Genomic DNA, 21,746 nt, shown 5'->3' with positions numbered 1-21,746 from the left:
AAGAATAGGTAAGTGGTCTGTTGATTTCGGTCTTTACACTTATTAGGGTCGCAACCTCTTCCACTGTAGACCAAACCCAGATATGTGCCTCAGTTCGCCTAGATCTGTTATCAACGTTATGCAGTCTACTGTGATGAACTTCAACGCAGTACCACCGGATCTTGTTAAAAACCAATCCCTGGCACCCAATCACAGATGCCAATTCCTGGGCTGACTGGGTCAAACCTGAATAGCTGGGAACCCAAGTGCAGAGAGACTTCAAAGAATGACATATAGTTTTAGAGGCAGCGTTAATTAAAATGTATTAAATTCGTTCATAAATAGATAGCACTAAACGCAGGTCATACTCTGCACATCTCTGTAGCTGGCAATTGTGAACTATCCCAAAGCCTTTCCCTTTACAAATCGGAGCTTAAAAATCACACCTCACCACCCCCATGCAACCGTATCTCCCCGCGCATATATAACCCGAACCCTTTTTTAATTCCCCCTCCCCCATCTTAAAAAAAATCTGCCCAAAGCACACCTTCATTCACTGTCTTCAATAGCCCTAAGAAACTGCTCATCACAACCTAACAACAGTGCTCAATTTTTTTTAACGATATTATATAAGCGATTATAAAAAAAGGTAACAACATGGCATTCTACCTATCAATTTTGGTAAACCTAACACCGTTAACGTTATTTATGTATAGCAGAGGTGTGGACTCGAGTCATGTGACTTGGACTCGAGTCAGACTCGAGTCATGAATTTGATGACTTGCGACTCGACTTGGACTTGCATAACAATGACTTTGTCCCACCTATGAGATGTGGACTCGAGTCATGTGACTTGGACTCGAGTCAGACTCGAGTCATGAATTTGATGACTTGCGACTCGACTTGGACTTGCATAACAATGACTTTGTCCCACCTCTGATGTATAGCCTTCAAATTCCGAGATTTGGGAGAAAAATGTAATTCCCGATTTTAGAGGGTGTGGCACAAGAGCCATGGAAGATGTGGGGTAAACTCCATGTACAATCGTAGTTTGATCACAAAAGCAACTGCTATTGAGCCAAAAAAGCGTCCATGGCACTCATTCGGACGTCTTACCTTCGAAAAGTCTTTCTTTGTAGCTTTCCAGTAAAAAAATGGGATAATCTTTTTTTTATCCAAGAGGGTATGAAAAAAATACCCCAAAGGGGAATCCTGAAAATGATGGTATTTGGTCTGCCGGACTAACTTGGTGCAGTGGTGCATTAAGACTCTACAGTTGGTCAAGTTTGAGTCCAAACCGGGTTTACTTAGTCTTATTTTCCACTCCATCTCGAGGAAACTCCTCTATGAAGAAGGGCTTTCACCCAGGAACATCATCAATTATATATTTCAATTAAAGCCACAATTGTTGAGCTGTTGAGTTGTTTTTGGTTAATTGTGCTTTGTGAACCGCTGCCAACTCGGGCACCGCCAATTCATTTGTTTTCCAGTGACTGAGCGAGTTACCGAGTGACTTTGCAAAGGTTGAGTGAATTAATTATTAATTTATGGCCCACATTGTATTGTTTGGATATGGAATTGGTGCATTCTATTAAAAGCTATACAGTAGAACTCTTATTTATTCGTGCTAATGATGGGGAGGGCAGCCACGGATACTTAAATCACTGATAATCCAAAAATATAACTATATTCCACGGATTTCTAGGCCAACACTTTATAACACTTTCCTGTTACTGCGCATAATAAGACTGCCCACTGAGTGGACAGCAGCAGAGCCACAGCCAATCAACAACAAACTACGCCCACTGTTGTAAAGATATTGCAACTACTGTACTGTAGCGCGATCACGTGGATTTCAGATTAACCAGAGCACATATTTGTTCGGCTTAAGCACGTGACTTGTAACATTTTTAATAATAATAAAAATGTATAACTGTTTATAGACTATTAATTTGGGCTGGGAAAATCTGTGAGTTTTCCTTTTTTATCAAAATCTCAGGTGCGCGGTTAAATCAGATAAACCGATTATCGAGAGTCTGCTGTAATTTGTACATTATTTTAAATTTGCAGTGAACAATGTTGGAATGACATTTCATGAATATAGAGGTCACTTCCTCAACACGCCTGCAATCGATAAGGTATGATGGGTGTGCACTGTTGCCACCATTATTTTAGTTTCATATAAATCCATGTTGGTAACCATCAAATTTGGGTAATCCTCAACCCAAGTGACTGTATGTATTGTAACTCAAGATCAGTGGTTATTAAACTTCAATGCAACCTTGCACCCCTTTGGTTCTCAGAAAGGTCATCTCGCACCCCAAGGGGTGCGTGCACCCCTGATTAAGAACCACTGCTCTAGATAAATAAACACAAGCCACCACGTTGCGATGTTATTTTTGAGCACATTTGGCTCTTTATTTTTTTACATCAAGCAGCCAGCAATGGAAGCAGCACTATCAAAGCTGTCGTCGATAATTAGTCGACACCTTTCTAGAATTGAGCAAGGTTAGTATAAGCGTCCATAATAGAGGTTTTGTAGGTTGGATCACGCAAATATGAATGTGTCGTTAAACTCTCCACCACCCGACAACCAATTGGTAAGGTTTGTCACGTAAAGAAAACATGGCAATTCGTTACTAGTTAACCACACCGGTGTGTTGGAGAGTAAACCCACAACAATTGGATTTACTCTCCAACACACCGGTGTGCTGTACGAGTAACATTGGCATGTTCTGTTCATGAGACAAAGCTTACTAATTGGCTGTCTGGTGGTGGCGGGTTTAACGACACATTTATATTTACGCAATCTAACCCAAAAACCTCTTTTGGATATTATTGGTCACGAAAGCCTACTACGTGTTAAACTTGAGGGAATTATTCCAAACTGCGGTGGTTAGATGAGGCGTGGATGAGACGGAACAGTGAGTGTCTGGCGGACCGAGTCTGCGGCATGGGTGGCGGAATCGCCGAGTGACGTTTCCTGGGAAGAGTCTCCGTGGTAGTAGCGATGGAAGAGTGCCTGCAGGTCAGCGAGTTTGCTGGAATGAACTTGTGAGTGCAGTCATCAAACGACTTCATAATTTGTCTGACGGTTACCTTTTGGAAGGGATAGAGTTTGCGGGAGAATTAACAGCTGATGAAGCGACACGCAGTAAATGTTATACGATCATAATTCAACACACAGACACATACAGTGAGGGGAAAAACGTATTTGATCCCCCCTGATTTTGTACGTTTGCCCACTGACAAAGAAATGATCAGTCTATAATTTTAATGGTAGGTTTATTTGAACAGTGAGAGACAGAATAACAACAACAAAATCAAGAAAAACGCATGTCAAAAATGTTATAAATTGATTTGCATTTTAATGAGGGAAATAAGTATTTGACCCCTCTGCAAAACATGACTTAGTACTTGGTGGCAAAACCCTTGTTGGCAATCACAGAGGTCAGACATTTTTTGTAGTTGGCCACCAAGTTTGCACACATCTCAGGAGGGATTTTGTCCCACTCCTCTTTGCAGATCTTCTCCAAGTCATTAAGGTTTCGAGGCTGACGTTTGGCAACTCGAACCTTCAGCTCCCTCCACAGATTTTCTATGGGATTAAGGTCTGGAGACTGGCTAGGCCACTCCAGGACCTTAATGTGCTTCTTCTTGAGCCACTCCTTTGTTGCCTTGGCCGTGTGTTTTGGGTCATTGTCATGCTGGAATACCAATCCACGACCCATTTTCAATGCCCTGGCTGAGGGAAGGAGGTTCTCACCCAAGATTTGACGGTACATGGCCCCGTCCATCGTCCCTTTGATGCGGTGAAGTTGTCCTGTCCCCTTAGACAGAAAAACACCCCCAAAGCATAGGCAGCATTCCTCCTCCTCCAAACATGGCGAGTTGAGTTGATGCCAAAGAGCTCCATTTTGGTCTCATCTGACCACAATACTTTCACCCAGTTGTCCTCTGAATCATTCAGATGTTCATTGGCAAACTTCAGACGGGCATATATATGTGCTTTCTTGAGCAGGGGGACCTTGTGGGCGCTGCAGGATTTCAGTCCTTCATGGCGTAGTGTGTTACCAACTGTTTTCTTGGTGACTATGGTCCCAGCTGCCTTGAGATCATTGACAAGATCCTCCCGTGTAGTTCTGGGCTGATTTCTCACCATTCTCATGATCATTGCAACTCCACGAGGTGAGATCTTGCATGGAGCCCCAGGCCGAGGGAGATTGACAGTTCTTTTGAGTTTCTTCCATTTGCGAATAATCGCACCAACTGTTGTCACCTTCTCACCATGCTGCTTGGCGATGGTCTTGTAGCCCATTCCAGCCTTGTGTAGGTCTACAATCTTGTCCCTGACATCCTTGGAGAGCTCTTTGGTCTTGGCCATGGTGGAGAGTTTGGAATCGGATTGATTGATTGCTTCTGTGAACAGGTGTCTTTTATACAGGTAACGAGCTGGGATTAGGAGCACACTCTTAACGGGAACCGTCACAGCACGATTGCTGTATCAAGTAAGAGAAATTCCAAGAAAACCGTCCTTGTATATATACTGGTTGAGGGTGGGAGGAGCCAATGCAGGCCCCTGGATATTATTATTATTGTGAGGTTGGTGTGGCTAAAGCTGCTGCTAGGAATGAGCCTTTGTTGTGTAGACTGGTTGAACTGGGAGGTTCCAAGAGTTGTTAAGGTGCGGCTGATGTAAAGGTGCGGCTGCTGTAAATGGGACTGAGCCTAGCAGCGGCTTTAGCCACACCAACCTCACAATAATAATAATATCCAGGGGCCTGCCTTGGCTCCTCCCACCCTCAACCAGTATATATATACAAGGACGGTTTTCTTGGAATTTCTCTTTTTTGATACAGCAATCATGCTGTGACGGTTCCACCTGAAGACGGAAGCTTGTGTTGCCTCCGAAACGTCACCACATATTTGGACCATCTTATTTGACAGGCACTATTCTTCAGTTACCGTATAGTTTCTTCTTCTTTTTTCATACACTGGTTTCCTGCTTTAAGTTTTATCACACATATTTGGCAAATCTAGAATTAATTCCAGCAACGTAGCAAAGGGATGTTTCATCTACATAACAAAGGCTCAGTCCCATTTACAGCAGCCGCACCTTAACAACTCTTGGAACCTCCCAGTTCAACCAGTCTACACAACAAAGGCTCATTCCTAGCAGCGGTTTCAGCCACACCAACCTCTACATAACAAAGGCTCAGTCCCATTTACAGCAGCCACACCTTTACATCAGCCGCACCTTAACAACTCTTGGAACCTCCTCCCAGTTCAACCAGTCTACACAACAAAGGCTCATTCCTAGCAGCGGCTTTAGCCGCACCAACCTCACAATAAACAGGACTCTGCGGGGTGGGCTGGTAGGAACGAATAACCCAAAAATATAAACATAATGTATTATTACACTTGTTTAGCCAGGAAAGCCCCACTGAGTCGAAAGGTTTTTGTAGGGTCCTGCCAAGTGTTTGCAGTAGGGGGCGATGTTGCTACACCTAATCGGACGATACGAAGGGAGAGTTTGAGGCCTAGTTCTAGGCTTTAGGCCTAGCTGTAGGCTTTATGCCGCTGTGAGTTAATTTTTAATATAAATGTTTTAATTATTTATGTAAAAGCTTTAAATGTAAATGTTTCTATTAAAAAACACCAGGGAATGTAACATTGTTAAACATTAACTCCCTTTCACACACGCGGGGTACGATACGAAGGAAGAGTTTGAGGCCTAGTTCTAGGCTTTAGGCCTAGCTGTAGGCTTTTGGCCGCTGTGAGTGAATTTGTAATTTAAATGTTTTAATTAAAAGCTGTCTCAGGGAATTATAAGGGAATGTTACACTTGTTTAGCCAGGAAAGTGTCACTGAGTCTAAAGGTTTTTGTAGGGTCATGCCAAGTGTTTGCAGTAGGGGGCGATGTTGCTACACGGAAGGATGGACGGACGGACAAACGGACGGACGATATAATCTATTGTAGGCTGGTCCACTTCGTTCCTACCAGTATAATAATAATATCCAGGGGCCTACCTTGGCTACTCCCACCCTCAACCAGTATATATACAAGGACGGTTTTCTTGGAATTTCTCTTACTTGATAAAGCAATCGTGCTGTGACGGTTCCACCTGAAGACGGAAGCTTGTGTTGCCTCCGAAACGTCGTGATTTTTATTTTATTTTAATTTTATTAATTTTAATTTACATTTTTTACCTACGTGACTTCACCGAAAAAACCTAAGAATAGGTAAGTGGTCTGTTGATTTCGGTCTTTACACTTATTAGGGTCGCAACCTCTTCCACTGTAGACCAAACCCAGATATGTGCCTCAGTTCGCCTAGATCTGTTATCAACGTTATGCAGTCTACTGTGATGAACTTCAACGCAGTACCACCGGATCTTGTTAAAAACCAATCCCTGGCACCCAATCACAGATGCCAATTCCTGGGCTGACTGGGTCAAACCTGAATAGCTGGGAACCCAAGTGCAGAGAGACTTCAAAGAATGACATATAGTTTTAGAGGCAGCGTTAATTAAAATGTATTAAATTCGTTCATAAATAGATAGCACTAAACGCAGGTCATACTCTGCACATCTCTGTAGCTGGCAATTGTGAACTATCCCAAAGCCTTTCCCTTTACAAATCGGAGCTTAAAAATCACACCTCACCACCCCCATGCAACCGTATCTCCCCGCGCATATATAACCCGAACCCTTTTTTAATTCCCCCTCCCCCATCTTAAAAAAATCTGCCCAAAGCACACCTTCATTCACTGTCTTCAATAGCCCTAAGAAACTGCTCATCACAACCTAACAACAGTCCTTTTGCCAAACTGCCAAATATTTCCTGTTTGCAAGAAAAAACCTGAGATTTAATCATATCCCCTTAAACAATATCTAATATAAAGGGTGCTTGCATACAAACATCTGGCATTTCACCAAGCAAGCCTTGACTGCTGAAGAGGCAATAATTGTTATAAACTAATCCAGAGTGTTGCTTGTGTATGGAGGTTACAAAACGTTTCCCAAATAAAATGTAATAATTCACTGCTCATCAAAGGGATAGTTAACCATTTAACTGCCTGAATCACCCAATCTTTCATTTACAAAGGGTTGCTGGATTACACACGCCGAATATATTCATGGGATAGGGGTCGGCAACCTGCGGCTCAGGAGCCACATGCGGTTCATTTAGGGACTGCATCGTGACTATGGTAATGACTTGTTGATATCTGTCCGATTTTGACCCGGTACAGTGCGGGAACTGGCATCTATGGCAGGAATTCGTTCGCACTTTCTTCGTTATTTGAATAGCATTTGAAAGCAGAAACTGAATATAATTGTAAGCCATTCCATGGCATCCGGGGTAGCTGAGTATAGTCTTGCTTGTTCCACCAGAACATGCGTGTTATATTGGGTAGTCATAAGTGCTAAGTGAAGCTACTGGACATCTGTTAAAGAGCTTTATAGCTCATCGCATTCCTCAAATATAAATATATTCTGATTTTGATATGCACCTCATGGTTTGCACCTCACCGCATTTGCAGTTTGGTGGGCTCTTGTTGTTCCATTCAAGCAGGAAATATCCACACCGTCAACGTGCTTGTTTGGAGACGGCTGAGAGCGGATAGAGAGAAACCGAGGCTGTTCTTTCGTTGAGATTATTTAGATTGTTTTGGTGCTATAAATGCCCAAATGATGGGCCAATTTGTTGAGCTATCATTTGTTGCCAGGTTGCTTCTGAAAAATACGTTAATACCTTGTGGGCTTTGCCTGGTAAGATGGGGATCGTTTAGTTGTATTTTTATGTGTTTGGGTGATTTTTTACCTTTCTTCTACTTTGCACTATCATGTTTTTTGCACTGTTTGTTGTTGTTACGTTCTTACCCGCCCCTACTGAATATCTCTGAAAAAGAGCTTTATCGCTCATCGGATTCTTTCTTTATAAATAAATATTCTGATTCTGAAGGTTGTCTTGATTGGGACTCCGCTGGTGTGCTAAGTGTTACTCCACTGGGTAGTATAGTTGCTTTTTTGGCTCGCAGAAGAGTCAGGGCTGTTTGTCCGAAATGGACGTCTCGATTTCAAATGGTAGGGGGGGGGGGATTTGATGTCGGAATCCAGTTTTTTTTTCAAAGAGCTTACACTCCCTAATTGTTGCAGCATTCCCAATGGATGTTCAACAACGAGATATTCACGAGTACTGGCAGCCACCGCGGTGGCCAAGTTTTATGAAGCTGCTGTGTTGATGTCTGAAGGGTCTCAGTGTCACATCTCCAGGAAATCTCTGCCAGCTTTTGGATGATGTTGACCCTGGATTTAATGGTCTTGTTGGTAGCTTAGTGTTAACTTAGATCTTGTTATTTAGTAAAATGCAGTATTGATAGATCTAGGCTGACTGAAAAATTTGCATGGGTTTGGTCTACAGTAGAAAAGGCAATGTGTTTGATTATCATTGGCACTTGTGTATTCCTCCTGTTAGCCGATTTTAGTGTTCATAGTTCCAAACCTACCCGAGGAAGTTGAGAGCATACACCCCTTTTTGCTTGGCGACAGTTTATTCACAAACATGTGTCTTTGGAGTCAGGAAAGTAATTCTGTGAAAACATTGCTAACACAACAATAACAATACACTGGTGGGAAAACCTCCAGCAAGTGCTAATACAACTCTCGAGAATCCCATGGTCTCTATGTAAATTCCCTGCATCATCACTACAGCTATAGTTACTGCAGCACCTTTCCCGGCGATGTCTTCCCAGCGTTGCACGTGGTTCCCTCTGTTTGCTCTGTAATCTCTCCCAGGTTCCCTTTGAGTGTTCAATAGTCTCTCACACATTAAATTCTCAGTGCTCCATAGTACCTCTTAGATTTCCCCTGAGTGCTCCGTATTCTCTCCCAGGTTCCCGCGCGAGTGCTCCGTATTCTCTCCCAGGTTTCCTCTGGATGCTGCATAGTGTCTCCCAGGTTCCCACTGTGTACTTCATAGTCCAACCCAGGTTCTTGCTGAGTACTCCGGAATGCCACCCAGGGCTCGGCTGATTTGTCCGTAGCCTTGCCTGCTGCCCACTGGTCTTGAGTCCCAGTCATACACTCCCTGCTTTTTCCGATCACCATCAGCCACATTGTCAACATCAGCAACATCACCGTCAGCTACATTGTCAACATCAGCAACATCACCATCAGCCACATCTACACCATCAGCCGCATTGTCAACATCAGCAACATCTACACCATCAGCTACATTGTCAACATCAGTAACATCACCGTCAGCCACATTGTCAACTTTAGCAACATCTACACCAACAGCACAACCATCGGCAACATCATTATCATCTGGGCCCTATAATTATGATCACAACATCACCACGACTATCATCACTGCAATCGCCCCTCAGCACTGCACCATATGTTTTCTCAAAAATATTTAGTTTGTTCTTGTTTTCTAATTTGTTTGTATTTATTTCAGGAACAAAGGTGTGATCATTAACATCTCGTCTGGCATGGCAGCACACCCGTTTCCCTTGCTAACGATGTACACATCATCCAAGGTAACCCCCTTTTGAAATGCAAATAATAATATAACATTAACTTTTATATGGTCACGTGAATGATCATTAAACAAAAAAAATTCTTTAGTATCGTTGTGACTGAATATTTTGTGTTCATGTCATACCCGTCGACCCATACATTTTACACGTATTCTTGTACAGGGAAATTGAGTTTTCAGGTCCATACGGCGTACAGCCGTTTCAATAGGGGCAAAAAATAAGTTTTGTTTGTATTTCCCCCTTGTGATGGGGCTTTGCAGGATGAACGTTGAGATTTATAAGGGCACGGGGTGACCAATAGGGTCTGAATTGGTCTGTAACAAGGTAGGCACTGATAAGGGATTGACAGCTATGCACTGGGGAAGCGCCTGGGTGGGTCATAGTGCTCCGAGTGACAGCACCGGACCAGCAGTACTCATCTGTGTGCGCCCAATTGAGGTGACTGATTAATCCGGTTCTCCTGTGTAATGAGATCAATGGTTTGAGCCCAAATGTCCTTTCCTTTTAAAAGTTCCAATATAACAGTATAACCTCGGCTAGCTCTCGTAACATGACAATAGAACCCTGGCTAGCTGGACTATTGTGGGGGAGCCCTATTTTATTGAGCTGAGATGTCCAGCTTTTATTGTGTGAACAATACATCAGTGTGTGTGGTGCCAGTCATTTCAGTCCGTCAACCCATGGCACCTGGGTTTGCCCAGTGACAGGTGTTCAACACTTTACGTGGCCCTAAAGTGGCACAGGCGCTGTGGTGACATCACCGTCACCTCGTGGCGAATACCAATTGTTTTACTATATAGACCAAAACGTGCTGTACAGTACATATTGCGTGTTGTGTACTGAAACCAAGAGCCACTTCCTTCAACCAGACCTTACCGTCCACGCTCCGGAGTTCTGTGAAGGGCCTGTCTCCGATGACGCAGGTCAGGAGCAGCTTCAGATGAAACCTCTCAGAATGTCGTGGAGACGCAGGCGGCCCGATCGGATGGATCGTTTTGAAATGGTCCGTCCAATTATTTTGCCGGGTTTCAATCGACGCTTCCGCTCTTTTGGTTCTGCAGTGCCATGCGTAAAGGTCACGGGGATCTCGGAATAGAGCGGGGGAGCGCACTTTAGGATTCGCGGCCTTTTGAGGGGGAAGTAAATGGTCGGAGTGCTTTGTGAGTCGTCTTCTCCACGGTGTCTGCTTCTTGGCCATCCTCGTAGATGACAGGAGTATCTTACAGGACCTCTTTTTGCCAGTATCAAGGTATGAAAAATAAGAATTGGTGTTTACCCTTTCTGGCAATAAAACAGGAAGTGTTGAGACGTTCACACACCAAAGATACCTTTTTGCAAGGCGTAAAGTCTGCATTAACCACACATACTTGTGGCAAAACATGCAAACATGTTCTGATAATATATGCATTGTCATTGAAGCTGATTGGCCTACACCAGCCTTCTTTGTGGCCTTGTCTCGCCACCAATGTTAGACCAGAGAATGCCAAAAGGCGAACAGTACATAGACAATGCAAGTATTTGAGCATTTATATCTCAGGTAGAGCAATTATATCTATATACTTATTTTTCAGACGACAGGAGGTTTTCCAGGTGTCATCACAATCCGAGACCTTATCGTGGAGAGGCAGTTCCAGTATTCGCCAAGCTGCCTCTACGGGACTCATAACCTTGTGTCTATGTTTGTGTTGATCTCATCGTGTCTTGTCCACCTTGATGCCGACCTTTGCCCAGTCATGCCCTCTTGTGGGTGTATTTATGTCCGTGCTGCACTCCGGCCACCAAAGCGCGTTCACATGGCAATCGTATTTCTGGAAGAGTCTGACTGGGGGGTCAATGAGGCACGACCATCGAATTGTCCACGGGAGTCATTGCCGTTCGGCTGTGTGCATCCGAGCTCCACGTTGTCACGGTGCAAGGGATGCCGTGAACAACATCTTACAAACCCTTTGGGGAACCTCTTTTTACAACCTTCCCCGCCAAGAGGCAGGGAAGTCTGCGAGGTCCATGGAGCAAGCAGTCCACGACAATCGCGTGGTTCTCAGGATCCGAGTCCAGGACGGATAACTCGGCAAGGACGATCCCATCCACTTGCTCTGGGCGACGGAGTTTGACCGCGGGCTCAATCGTGAATGGCGCATGGAATTGTGGTGCACCGTGCATTGTGGGCAGAACGCACGTGTTGCCACAAACATATTCCCAATCCGAGACAGTTTTTTGTCGGTGAGAACGCTGGAATTCACGTAGTCCATCAGGGCCTCGTAGCACTCGATGCTGAGGTTTTTTTGGTGGTGTCTGATTTAACCCAGGTGGGTTACTCCATAATTATGTACGCACGGACCACTTACTGTCGTGATAAGACGACCACAGTTGTGCACGGCGTTGAACCCCTTGCGGTGATCCAAATTGAAACTAATGTTGGAGTGGAGTCATCTTTTTGCCTTCAGGTCCAGGTCTTCTCTGGTTCTCAAACAAGAGTCTAGGTCCAACCGTAGTCGCCTCCAGGGGAACATCCGCGGAAACACAACCCGATCTACCAGATGTGGCTCCGCTCGACCGTTGGGTATATGCGCAGGTCTATGTCCGTCAGACCGGAGCCATCCATGCTCTTGAAGATCGTAGCGCATCCGTTTACTCTGGGGATGTTGTATCGCCGCTTGTCATCCGTATCCAACCTCAGGACACACAGGGACACCGTTGACAGAAGGAAACCTATTATATTTTGGTACTGGCAAAGGAGGTCCCATGATATAGATGCTCACCCCGAGCTCTCATTACTCTGATAGTGCATTGTCTTTGAGCTGTATGCCTCGAACACCGTTTGAAACGAAGCTCAAAAGAAAGCTGTCACTGGTGTGGACCAATCAGTTTCAAGGACAATGCATATATTATCAGAGTATGTTTTTTTGTTTGCATTCTGACCACAAGTATTGTGGTTAATGCAGACATGATTTATTGTAAAAAGGTTTCAGTTTTGTTGCCAGAAAAAAGGGGAAAAACCTATTCTAATATTTTGGTACTGGCAAAGGAGGTCCCATGATGGTAAAATAAAATAAAAAAATGTTCGTAGTTTTAGTTTAGTTTGTGCTGCCAAAGTTTCAAGCATTCTTGCTTTCTCATCATGTCGTATCGCTGTCTTCCTTTTCTGCCTCTTGATTTATTTTTTAAGCCTTACGGCACTTTATTTTTTATGTCTCTTGATCTCATATTTTTTGTACTGCATCTCTTTCCTTCAGTACCGTCTGTGCTATCTGACCTTCTGCCTCTGGATGATGTTTCTGTTAACTTACATGTGGTAATAAAACACCATAGTGTCCAGCATCTCTAGTCCCACTCTAAAATAAGTGTATCTTCCTCTCACAGTTTTCAGGACCTATGTCTGTGGGGACTGGCGCTGTATTGTTTTAGACACGGGCTTATATTTTAGCATATTTCTCACTGAATGCCCCAATTTCTATATGCCCACCGTATATACCCCAGAAGGGTCCCGTATAATTATTATATTCCTCACACGTAAAACCAACAATATACTCCTGAATCCTCCCCCAGTTGTTAACAACATGCTCCACAGCTTCAGCTCTTAGGATGGGATCATGATATATGTGGCCTCTTATAAGGACCACTAAAGAATTGAAGAGGCAATTGGCTAATTTTGGCATCGGTAGAACGTTGAACGGGTCTCTCTCACACGTTTCTCGGGTTAACAGAATTATTATAAATGTTTACAACACACAACGTGGTAAGATATTATTGGGTCCGTGACGAATAATGAAATACTAAAATTGGCTACATTGTTGAATCAAAAATAGTATTAAGAACATAACTTAGCATGTCGTGACCGGATAATGGCAATACTCTTTGTACTGTATATATATAGATGCCATTTAACTGTCAAAATAACTGCCAGTGGCCTCGAAAGGCACGACAACTTATTTTGTCAAGATGAGTATTATAGTCAGCATTGCACATTGCTCGCTAACCACTTTTAAATGCTATTTGCGGACATTTTCAGCCGTACGCTACCCCTGTTTGCTGCTCTTCGTGGTATTCCTTTTATTAGCATCGATCATTTCAAGGGATGATGGGGATGATATGAATGAACGTTTAATCGCTTTTGAGAATCAAAACATATCCTCAATACGTTATTGAAAACCGAGGCCGCCGTCTTGAAGGCCGTCTTTGTTTAATGTCTGGTAGTCTAGCAAATCTATAATTGTGTGCATGCCAGCCAGCAAAACTTAAAATATATAAATATAGTATGAAGATTTTGTAAAGTGTTCTAGTTCAGTTGCTTACATTACATATTCTAGAGTATTTTTACGTAAAAAATATTTCTTATTTTATGCGATAATATCCATTTTAGATTATATGTTTCTATTTGCTGAACTTTGTGCAAATTTCGGGAAGCCTGGGTTGAGGCAGGTTTTTTATTGCATTATTCAACTAAACGGTCAAATATATTACATATTCATTTTACCGGCGTTAGTTAATAATGTCTTTGTAGCAACAAAGCAAGTAATTCAGTTTTTTAGCAATGTTTTGTGTGTCACGATCTGGCGATGAAGCTGCAGCGCCTCTTGCAATGACTCCTCTCTGTCTGTAGAGGGCAGAACAGCCATGTAACCGGTAATGTAGTAGATGGGTTTAAACCACGAGTTTCTTAAATTTGCGAATGTCCAGGTTGAGAACATGTGCTGAGCCACAATAGTCGACTTTGAATTTAATTTAAAGAGACATTCACGCAAATATATTCGTGAATTTTAAAAAAATTGCCGACATACCACACTTTGGGTGCAAACTTATACAAGCTGAGCTAGCCGGGCAGTTGGGGCATGGTGTAAAAATCATCATAATCATCAGTTGTGATCTGTGCTGCTGAATGGGGCGCCACGGTGGCGAGGTGTTAACTACCTCACCTGGTATTGAGGTTGTGGACCCTGACGCCTCTTTCTTTGGAGTTTGCATGTTCTTCCCGTGGTCGCGTGGAATTTTCTCAGGGTCCTCCGCTTTTTCCCTGCACATTTAGAAACATGCGTTTAGAGAATTTGGCTGCGAGAAATTTCCACACATTAAGCCACTTGGTTGAGCATAATGTGTTGGCTGGGTCGCTTCTGAAAAGAGCTACATAGCTCAGCGGGCCCTTAGTGAATAAAATAGATTGCAGTTTATAGAGAGAGAAAAAACAAAGCAAAGTCCAGCAAAGAAGTCAAAGCACGCGTGGGTAAGAGTGAAATAAAAAATTCGTGAACGCAAGGGGGCACATGACTCAATGACTGACCGCTTGATGTGTTTTTATATATTCCATTCACAACCACTGCCCCACCTCCCAATATGCTCCAGCTAATTTGAACGCTAAGAACGTGTACTTTATTACTGAAACATCCTGCATACATTAGAGCATGCTTGCATGTCTACCACAAGTACGTGTGGTTAATGCAGACTTGATTCCTTGCAAAATGTATCTATTTGGTGTTTAAACATCTTGACAGCTGTTTTATTTCCATAAATGGTAAAACCTATTCTAATTTTTCATAACCTACATATCGAGTGGTTCTTGTGCAGATGTGAAATTTCGCCCATATTAACGAAACAAGGGTTGAAAACCCAAGATTGTTATAGGTTGTCCTGTAAGGTGGTGTTAATTTAAGGATAGAAATGCCAAGCAATACTATTAAAATTCTTACTTGCACTGTCATGTTCACCTGCATTTTCTGCCTTTAGATTTTTACAGATTATTTTTCAAGAGCATTGCATGCCGAATATAAGGACCGTGGGATTATTGTGCAGGTAACCATGGCCATGGCCGGAGACTTGTGTTGTTCGTTCTCAAACACCTCACAGTGAACATAATAACACAATGGACTAAATTTCGATTTAAAGCTTTCGTGACTGCAGGGATTCATCTTCTTGGTTCTTTCGGTAAAGTCACGTAGAAGGGAAGTAATAAAATAATAAAAATAAAAAACAATAAAATAATTCTCACGACGTTTCGGCTACAACGCAAGCAGCCGTCTTCAGGTGAAGAATGAGACACTGCCAAGCTAGGAGCTTATATATAAGCTGAGTTGGAGGTTTAAGAAGAGGGCCTTAACAGAAGAATGTGCATATCAAGAGGAATTCAGCATATTCATGGGAAATGCGTAGGAGGTGGGCGGGAGGGTTTCAAAGTTATATTATGCCCATGCATTATGCAGGATCAGCAGCACCAAAGGGAGGGGGCAGGGGGTAGCATTAACAAAGGGAGGGAATGTTAATAGTATGTAGAAGCAATGAAACATGTGAATGGGAGAACGGTGGCAGGAGACCCGCAGCGGAGCAAATAATGCATTCCCTGTGGAGAACACATGATACACAGTTAATGCCAGTGAGTGGACTGCGGTCTGAAAGTCACCGTAAACGTGAACAACAATCAGTTAAGATCCGAAATTGTTTATTACGTCCTTCCAATGATTGCTGAGCCAGAATCCATCTTCTCGGTTGAAATTGTCTCTGTGTTTGTATATGTGGATCGCCTCATGAACGAATCTCTCATGGTAGCCAGATAGCTTGCAGAGAACCTCTGTCTTGGAGAAGTCAATGTCATGTGAGCCCACTGAATTGTAACAGTGATCTGCCACGGCTGAGGTGTTTGTCCTACCGTGTTTCAGGTCTGCTTTATGTTCACGGATGCGGTCCGAGACATGTCGTTTGGTTTCTCCAATGTAACTGCTACTACAGAAGCAACTTAGTTTGTAGACGCCAGGGGACTGTATGTCTGGAACCACATCTTTTACAGACGGGACCAGATCACGGATTTTATGTACTGTGTTGAATCGGACCTGTATCTTGTGTTTAATCAGGATTTTGGAGATCTTTTTTGTGACCCCAGCAATGTAGGGTAAGGTGATGGTTTTGAAAGGCTCATCAACAGGATCCTTCTTGATGGTTGGAGTGATGGCTTTTCGGATTGTGTAGTCGGAGTAACCATTAGCCTTAAGAGCTTGGCGTACGTGTTTGAGTTCACTGGCAATGTGTTCCTGGTCGGAGATGCATTGGGCTCTATGGTATAGAGTTCTTGATTAGGGAGTTCTTATGGGATGGGTGGTGGTGGGAATCCGGTTTTAGGTAGGCATCCGTATGGGTGGCTTTCCTGTAGACAGAATGGCTCATTGAACCATCAGGTCTCCTTTTAATTAGGACATCCAAAAAGGGTAGCTTGCCATCTTTTTCGACTTCCATGGTGAATCTGATGGCTGGGTGTATGGAATTGATGTGGTCGAGAAATTGGTCTAGAGCAGGCCGGCCATGTGGCCAGATGACAAAAGTGTCATCTACGTACCTCTTCCATAAGGTCGGGTGTAGAGTGGCAGTCTGGATTGCGTCAGTCTCAAATTTCTCCATGAAAATGTTGGCTACAACCGGAGATAGGGGGGAGCCCATTGGGGTGCCCTCAGTTTGCTTGTAGAAGGTGCCATTCCAGGTGAAGTATGTATTGGTTAAGCAGTGTCTCACCAGGGGGGGTACCCCAGTATTCAGTCCTTGATGAACCAAGTCTTCAATGATTGCGATGGTGTCAGGCACAGGAACCTTGGTGAACAAGGAAACCACATCAAAACTGACAAGCAGGTCGTCTGGGGACAGGGAAATCCCCTTGATTGTCGATACCAGGTCAGTAGAGTTTAGTACCGCAGAGGTGGTTTTTCCAGTGAAAGGCCGTAGGATTTCAGACAAAAAACGAGCCAGTTTGTAAGTGGGGGAGTTGATAGTTGAGACAATGGGACGAAGAGGTGTATCTTCTTTATGTATCTTTGGTAAGCCATACAATCTTGGTGGCCTGGCTGCAGAAGGTTTCAACGAGAACTGTTTGGTCTGATCAATTAATGCGGTTGAAGCAGAAATGATTTTGTTGGTTTTGGAGACGAGGCTGTTGGTGGGGTCTCTTTTTATTTTTGTATAGCTGCCATGGTTGAGTAGTTCCTGAATCTTGTTGTTGTATTCTGTTTTGTCCATGATGACAGTGGCATTGCCTTTGTCGGCTGAGAGGATGACAATGTCATCCCTCTTTTTTAATTGAGCTAATTCAAAACGCTCATCTTTGCTGATGTTGCTAGCTGGCATCTTAGCGTTTTTGAGGGTTGCAGAGATTTCAGATCTTGCTACGTCTGCAGCGATGTGACTCAGGCCCTTGAGAGCTACATCTACTCTAGCAATTATATTATTAACTGGTATGTGTCTAGGTGTGACTGCAACGTTTAGTCCTTTAGCTAAAACGGATTTCAGGCCTTCAGAAATAGACTTGTTACTGCGATTAATTACGACTTTGTTAACATCTAGCTTTTCAATGTGTGGGTCCGGTTTCTTGTTTGAGAGGCGATCGAATTTGGAAATCAAGTTGTCCTTACATTTGGTCGACATAGCGGCAGCTGAAGAGGCAGTCATTTTATCTACATGTTCCCAATCCGATGTGGACATTGTTGCACTCAAATATAAGTGTGATTTGTAGAGTGTCTTGTCAAACTGATCTAGATCGGTGCGCGTGCATAATCCTGCATAATGCATGGGCATAATATGACTTTGAAACCCCCCCACCCACCTCCTACGCATTTCCCATGAATATGCTGAATTCCTCTTGATATGCACATTCTTCTGTTAAGGCGCTCTTCTTACACCTCCAACTCAGCTTATATATAAGCTCCTAGCTTGGCAGTGTCTCATTCTTCACCTGAAGACGGCTGCTTGCGTTGTAGCCGAAACGTCGTGAGAAATATTTTATTGTGTTTTATTTTTATTATTTTATTACTTCCCTTCTACGTGACTTTACCGAAAGAACCAAGAAGATGAACACAATGGACTGTTGGTGCAATGAGACCTGTAGTGCAAACTCTTTGTAAAGTACTGCCATTGCCTCCAAAAAGACAAGGTAATTCACATTTAATCCCGAACATTCATGAAAACCAGCCCAGTGGCTCAGCGGTCAAGTGAACGGCTCGGTGGGAAAATTGTGAGTTCAAGTCCTGGTTGGGGGTTGACTCGGCCCATCATCCTTCAGGCTGCGTAAAATGGGTACCTCTCTGTGGGGGGGGGGGGGGGGGAGTCAAGAGTGTGTTATGGATAGACTCGCCCCCCCCCATCTATGAATGTGGAATTTACATCACTGGCTGCGTGCTGTAAATGGGAGATGAGCACCAATGCCTAAATTTTCACTCAAGCAGGAAATCACTTTGATTTAATTCCTCAGAAACTGGATGTTGTAAACAACATATGTGTACGCAAAAAAAAAGCGTCTACACTTTACTGCAATTCTAAAGAGTGACGGGAATTTTAGACTTTTCAAAGGAGTTGATGGTATTGCGAGTGGAATAAGTGGTTAATAAGGATAAGAAAACACAGCAGATGATTGTGAAACCCACGGTCAATGGTCAAGTTATCAGATTGGCTACCATTAGCTGGTGTGTTTATTGAACTATCAAAAAGTTAGAAATTCAGGTTTGCAGATTAGATCGGATGCCAAATGATGGTAGCTTTGCCAATGAGTGCGAAATGCCAGACACAATGTGTTCTCATGGCTCGTTGTTTTCCCACAGAGCGTGTTGCCTTTTTTGGTATCAACAGCAATGACCCAATGGAGGCAGCCTGGCTTTTTCATACGGAAGCCAGACCAGTTTGTTCAGGAAGCACTGAGAACTGTTGGCCTAACCGAGAGGACACATGGCTGTTTAGCACATGGCCTGCAGGTGGGTTTCAATGAATATATATTTGTTATCAATACATAACAATAAATATACACCCACATTAAATTGCAACTGTTGCCACGATTGACACCAGCTTTAAGGACAAAGCAGGTTAGATTGTTCAAGGGGCCTCATTGATGCTACAATAATCTGGACACAAATATCACGTGCGAGTTCCTCTGCATCAATGCTGGCATTAGCTGGGTCATGCAGTTCTGCGTGTCAGCCACTAACAAGCCTGATAATTTTTGTTAGACCAGAGGAGGTGAAGTGAGGACGTGGGGGATGTTTGTGGGGATGAGCTGGTTTGGAATGGGGGGGTTGGGGTACAGGATGTGGTGCAGGAGAATGTGGAACTGAATAGCCCGAGCTCGTGCCAGTGGCCTGTAATGTCCCCTGTAGATTGGGCAAGGGAATATACCATCACAGGAGGCAGAAGAGAGTGCATCTATCTGTCAGGTTCCCTGCTCAGCTGATTGGCAGTTGCTGCTGTTTGTGCATACCAGAGGTGTGGACTCGAGTCATGTGACTTGGACTCGAGTCAGACTCGAGTCCTGAATTTGATGACTTGCGACTCGACTTGGACTTGCATAACAATGACTTTGTCCCACCTATGAGATGTGGACTCGAGTCATGTGACTTGGACTCGAGTCAGACTCGAGTCATGAATTTGATGACTTGCGACTCGTCTTGGACTTGCATAACAATGACTTTGTCCCACCTATGAGATGTGGACTCGAGTCATGTGACTTGGACTCGAGTCAGACTCGAGTCATGAATTTGATGACTTGCGACTCGACTTGGACTTGCATAACAATGACTTTGTCCCACCTCTGGTGCATACTAACATGATGCTATTTTTTGCCTTTGCAGGGATGGCTGATAAGTTGGATTCCTGCTTGGATACTGTCGAGTAAATATGCCCTACGCAAAGCAGTGTCCATCATGAGGCTACATAAACACAAATTATGATTTTGGATAAATTTGTCAACTTACCACGAATAAATATTCACGAGGCGTTCTGTGTATGCTGATGAGTCTAGCTTATTGAATCACATACTGCACAATATATAAACTTCAACACATAACACCGTTACATTTGATGTGTATTGTGCATACGTAATACAAGCTGGATATGTTTAATAGTCTTTGCCCAGGAAAACTTCACTGTGTCTAGAGTATATGATGGGCATACTTTATTCTGTTGGTTGTTTTGACTCTTATTTTTCATGGCAGGAAACTGCAGTGGATACATTGACTTCACACACAGCACAATTCACCGACGCTCGGCACACACACACGTGTTAGGTCTCTGTGGTGTGTACATACATACAGCGTACCCTGCAGTGGCAGATAACCCATTACGTACTCGCTGTGAAATAATAACACTCTTTCATTAAAGATGCAATTAATTGATTTTCAACCGTTTAAGTATGGAGACCCCCCCCCCCACCGGTTCACCGTGCACCCCCCTCTCCCCAAAGTCCACTCATGGCAACTCTACACAGCTGTTGGCACGCATGAGTTGCTGGAACACATTGCTCAAACTGTGGTAACATTCTCCTCAGGCGTGTTTCCCTTCCTTTGGCCGCCACTCGGTCATTAGTCTCGCCCGCTGGCCATCATCAACACCATCATCCCTTCCAGCCATCACGTGTCCTGCCCAAGCCTCATCTTTCACTGTGGAACATCCCTCAATGTCCACTCTCCTAGCTGTAAAGAAAATACCATTCTTAAAATGTAGCTGTGCACTTTTGGAATGGGGCACCTCTGTGCCAGTTATTGCCAGGAGACAGTTTTGGTCTAATTCCAAATACCATTAGAGAGTGGCAGATGCTGCGTTATAGCGACACTGGCTGCACACACAAACTACCCGTGATAAACTCCACGTGCGACTTGTATTCGTAATTTCTCCTGCATGGTATCCAAGTCGCAGTCTGCACATTGATTGACTTTGCAACCTGTGGGTGGCGGTTCCAGGGTGCTGTGAAGAGGGACATCTCGTCAGAAAGCCAGGTGACAGCAGATTGCTCGCGGCTGCCTGCGCGTCCCTTAAGTAATGATTAGGGGGGGGGGGGGTGGTGGTGACGCGGCCTAGTGGAAGCACATTCGTCGCTTGTTGCTGAGGTTCACGGTTTGAATCCGGCAGGCCGCCCTGGTTAATGCTACAGCGTGTTAACCCCATGACACTACGCACCATCTTTACAGTGGATGTTAAAGATCCCGTGACGTCATTTGCAATGAGTAGGTCATTGTGTGGCTCTGCGTCATTGTCCACATTTGCTAAATTCGAAACGTTACCAGCGAACTACTCCGCGGGGATTACACAGAGCAGCATTCATCGCCTCCTACTGACAGAATGCCCACTTGCAGGCCGTTCAGTCATCTTGTGCCGCACATAGACAGCTGCCACTGACTGGGGGGGCGGCTTTGAATGTTTGAGGCAGAGATACATGAATATAAAAAACACATTTACAATTTAAAATAGCTTAATGGAGTAATTTTTTCTGCTTTGG

The 21,746-nt window shown here is 43.8% G+C and overlaps 2 long non-coding RNA genes across 4 annotated transcripts in view; one reads left to right on the top strand and one right to left on the bottom strand.

Moving 5' to 3' along the window:
• Positions 1–20,644, top strand: part of LOC144720189 (uncharacterized) — a 54,387-nt gene extending 33,743 nt beyond the window's left edge. For all 3 annotated transcript variants that reach the window (XR_013585723.1, XR_013585725.1, XR_013585724.1), the window contains 4 exons: positions 9,442–9,523; positions 15,242–15,307; positions 19,084–19,233; positions 20,104–20,644. This is a non-coding gene — a long non-coding RNA (uncharacterized LOC144720189). The remainder of the gene's footprint in view (positions 1–9,441; positions 9,524–15,241; positions 15,308–19,083; positions 19,234–20,103) is intronic.
• LOC144720190 (uncharacterized) lies at positions 12,103–14,534 on the bottom strand. Its single transcript, XR_013585726.1, has 2 exons — positions 14,437–14,534; positions 12,103–12,195 (listed from the first exon to the last, which is right to left on the bottom strand). It is a non-coding gene; the product is annotated as an uncharacterized LOC144720190 (long non-coding RNA).
• Positions 20,645–21,746: the final 1,102 nt, after the last annotated feature.

The sequence above is a fragment of the Lampetra planeri genome, chromosome 8 (genome assembly GCF_965212315.1).
Source record: "Lampetra planeri chromosome 8, kcLamPlan1.2.h2, whole genome shotgun sequence".
NCBI lineage: Eukaryota > Metazoa > Chordata > Hyperoartia > Petromyzontiformes > Petromyzontidae > Lampetra > Lampetra planeri.
Note: the sequence above shows the minus strand (reverse complement) of the source record. Positions and strands in the feature narration are given on the sequence as shown.